Source organism: Zingiber officinale, chromosome 4A, assembly GCF_018446385.1.
Source record: "Zingiber officinale cultivar Zhangliang chromosome 4A, Zo_v1.1, whole genome shotgun sequence".
NCBI classification, from domain to species: domain Eukaryota; kingdom Viridiplantae; phylum Streptophyta; class Magnoliopsida; order Zingiberales; family Zingiberaceae; genus Zingiber; species Zingiber officinale.
This window is the reverse complement of record NC_055992.1, coordinates 32,286,393-32,289,785: the sequence shown is the minus strand read 5'-3', so window position 1 is coordinate 32,289,785 and position 3,393 is coordinate 32,286,393. Positions and strand designations below refer to the sequence as shown.

Genomic DNA, 3,393 nt, shown 5'->3' with positions numbered 1-3,393 from the left:
AGTCACTTGGGAGTCTCTCAAGGTCCGTCCGCTCCTAAGCTCAATTCTATTGCAATGCTCCATAGGATTCACATCAGGTTTTCCTGGAAGTTGTCCTGGTGCTCTGGATGATGAGGAAGCTAGTTGAGCAATTTGACTATCCTGGATCTTTTGATGCTTTTCAGAATTATCCATTCTCTGAATGAGCTTTGCTAAATCTTGCTTCATTTCATTCTGACCTGAGATAATTTCTTCAAGCATCTTTTCAATATTTGACTTTGGTAAGCCTTGAGAAGATAGATGTTGAAAATTTTGTTGCCCAGCTTGAAAATTTGGTCTTGCCCCCATAGATGGTCCTTGATCTTGATTATTTCTGTAAGAAAAATTGGGATGGCTCTTCCATCCAGGGTTATAAGTATTTGAGTATGAGTTGTTCTGCCTTTGATTGTAACTCATGATTGCATCACATTGTTCCAGTTGATTGATTTGTGCAGTGATAGCTCCCAATGGACATGAGTCATTTGAATGCTCTGAACTCCCACATACTTCACAAGATGTACTAATAGCATTGACCATATTAGCACTAGTCCCCATATTCTCAAATTTCTTTGTAAGAGCGTCCAATTTTACAGACAAAAGAGTGACCGCATCTACATCAAACTTCCCTGACGCTTTAATTGTTGGGTTTACATAAGAATAGCCACCACTTCTTTTATTTGCCCATTGATGATGATTTTGTGCTACACTGTCAATAATTTCTTCAGCTTCATCTAAACTTTTGTTCATAAGTGCCCCTCCCGCAGCTGAATCAAGGGACACTTTGGTATGATAGTTGATACCATTATAAAAAGTGTGCAACACTAACCATCTTTCCAACCCATGATGTGGGCATTGTCTGAGCATACTATTATATCTATCCCATGCTTCAAAAAGAGATTCTGAGTCAGTCTGCTTGAAGCTTGCAATTAAATTCCTCATATGAGCTATTTTGCTTGGTGGATAGAATTTATCAAGAAACTGTTGCTCACACTGCTCCCAAGTGGTGATGCTATTAGGGGCCAAAGAATTCAGCCATTGCTTTGCCCTATCTCTTAGAGAAAACCCAAATAATAATAATCTAACTGCATTTGAAGGAACTCCATTCATTTTCATGGTACCACATATTTCATAAAAGACCTCTAAGTGTTGATTGGGGTCTTCATGAGGTCCTCCACCAAATTGGTTCTCTTGCATAAGATGCTGCATAATCCTTGAGTGGTCTATTCTCCATGTTCAAATGTTCCTGTTCTTGAATTTGCCTTTGCAGAATTCTTCTTTTATGGAAAGTTCTATCAATCTCAGGGTCAAAAGGAAAGAATTCCCCTTCAAAGTTTGCCTTTGCAGAATTCTTCTTTATGGAAAGTTCTGTCAATCTCAATGTCAAAAGGAAAGAATTCCCCTGCAAAGTTAGATCTTCGCATACACAAGAACAAGATAGCAAATGACAATTCAACAGAAAAAGAAAAATAAAAGAATAAAAAATGCAGAATTGAATTTGTACAAAAAGAATTAACAAGAAGTAAAGTTATACAAAAACAGAAATCTAATGATTAGTTACAACTATGCAATATGAAAGGAAAACAAATGTTATGTTTAGTCTAACTCAATTGATAATTCCTAATGTTATAGCGCAGTCCCCGGCAACGGCGCCAAAAACTTGTTACGCTCCGCAAGTGTACGGAAATGTCGCAAGTAATATAAAAGATTATCGTATCCACAGGGACTGGAATAAGCACTAGAAATGTCTCAATGCGAATTAGCTAAACAACTATCCAATCATTTCAAATGCAAAGTGAAGGTAAACAAATCTAATATTAAATATCAACAAACAAGAGTTTAGTGTTTTGGGTTATGATAAAGGGAGATTCTAGGAGTTTCGGTTTCTTTGTAAGGTTTCTTGAATGTAAATGGTTCACCAATTCTTATCCCTCAATTGCCAAACACTTGTAGAAAGTTGTCGGTTCTCTCTTGCAATAGATAACCGGCTAAGGACTGAGAAATGTATCTAAATATGATCAATTAGACGTGAACCTACGTTGTCCTTACACAGAAGCGCACCTATTACTATGCCTTCCTCGGATATCAACATAGAAGCCCACAACTTATTAATCTATCAAGATACAAGAAACTAATCACAAAATCCATCCTACTCTCTTGAATATTCCTATTTCCTCTTCAAGATTATCTCTCAAACGTCCTTACACGGGCTTGCACCTGTCACGTGGATCCCTCGGATGATCGAGTGAGAGTTTATCTTTACAAAGTCCACAAGAAATCCAAACAATCAATCAAGAATGAGAATTAAGCACAAATCACCATTAATCATTCAAGATCTAATTGATACAAGCAAGACAATGTCATTGAAACAAGAAAATGCAAATCCATATGAGATTACATCAATCCATCATACAAATACTCCCTTAATCCTAGAATACAAGATCTACTCCATGAATCGAGGAAGAATACCCGAAGAAATAAAGATTACAAACATTTCTTAAATCCCCAATCCAAGAAACCAAGAAAAGGAGAAGGAGAAAACTTATCTACGAAGAAGCCTCGTCTTCGGATCCAATCCTCGCTCCGGAGTCGAAATCGTCAAGAACTCCCTTAGAATCACCCAGAAATCCTCCCAAGAATGGGAGGAAACCACCAAATCTTGCCTTCTCCCAAAGGGGGAGAGATCCCCTTTCAATTCATGAAGGAAGGTTTAAATAGAGGAGGAAATCGGGCGCCACACGGCCCCACGACACGGCCGTGTGAGATTCACACGGCCATGTCCAGTTCCTTCTCTGCCAAAGCTGCACGGCCGTGTGGTTCACACGGCCAAGACCCTTCTGCTCTCTGGAAATGCTACACGGCCGTGTGGTGCACACGGCCACCACCTGCTTGGTCTCTGGAAACTTCACACGGCCGTGTGATGCACACGGCCACCACCTGCTTGGCCTCTGGAAACCTCACACGGTCGTGTAGATCCACACGGCCATGTAAGGCATCTGCTCTGATTTCTTCAAATCAAGACACGGCCGTGTGAGATTCACACGGTCATGTCCTCTTCCCTTCCTGTTAAGACTACACGGCCATGTGTGGTACACGGCCTGATGCTCTCTCCCTTCAATTACTTCCAAGCTTGCCCGAGGACGCATAATCTTCACCAATTTCGACTCCTGTGTACAGAAAATGCACAAAAAGTAGATCTCCGAACCAAAAGAGTAAATATGCTAAAAGGAAAGCTGGAAGTATAAAAATGCATAGATCAAGCATGCTCAAAGTATGTAAATGTGCGTAAAAACATGCATAAAAGAGTATATAATCTACGCACATCAACCAACTCGTAAGAAGATCGAGGTTGATGCAAAGGTAGCCCCAAGCCTTGTA

At 40.0% G+C, this 3,393-nt stretch overlaps 1 non-coding gene across 1 annotated transcript; it reads left to right on the top strand.

The window, feature by feature from the left end:
* Positions 1–853: 853 nt before the first annotated feature.
* Positions 854–959, top strand: LOC121973985. Its single transcript, XR_006109878.1, has one exon. It is a non-coding gene; the product is annotated as a small nucleolar RNA R71 (small nucleolar RNA).
* Positions 960–3,393: the final 2,434 nt, after the last annotated feature.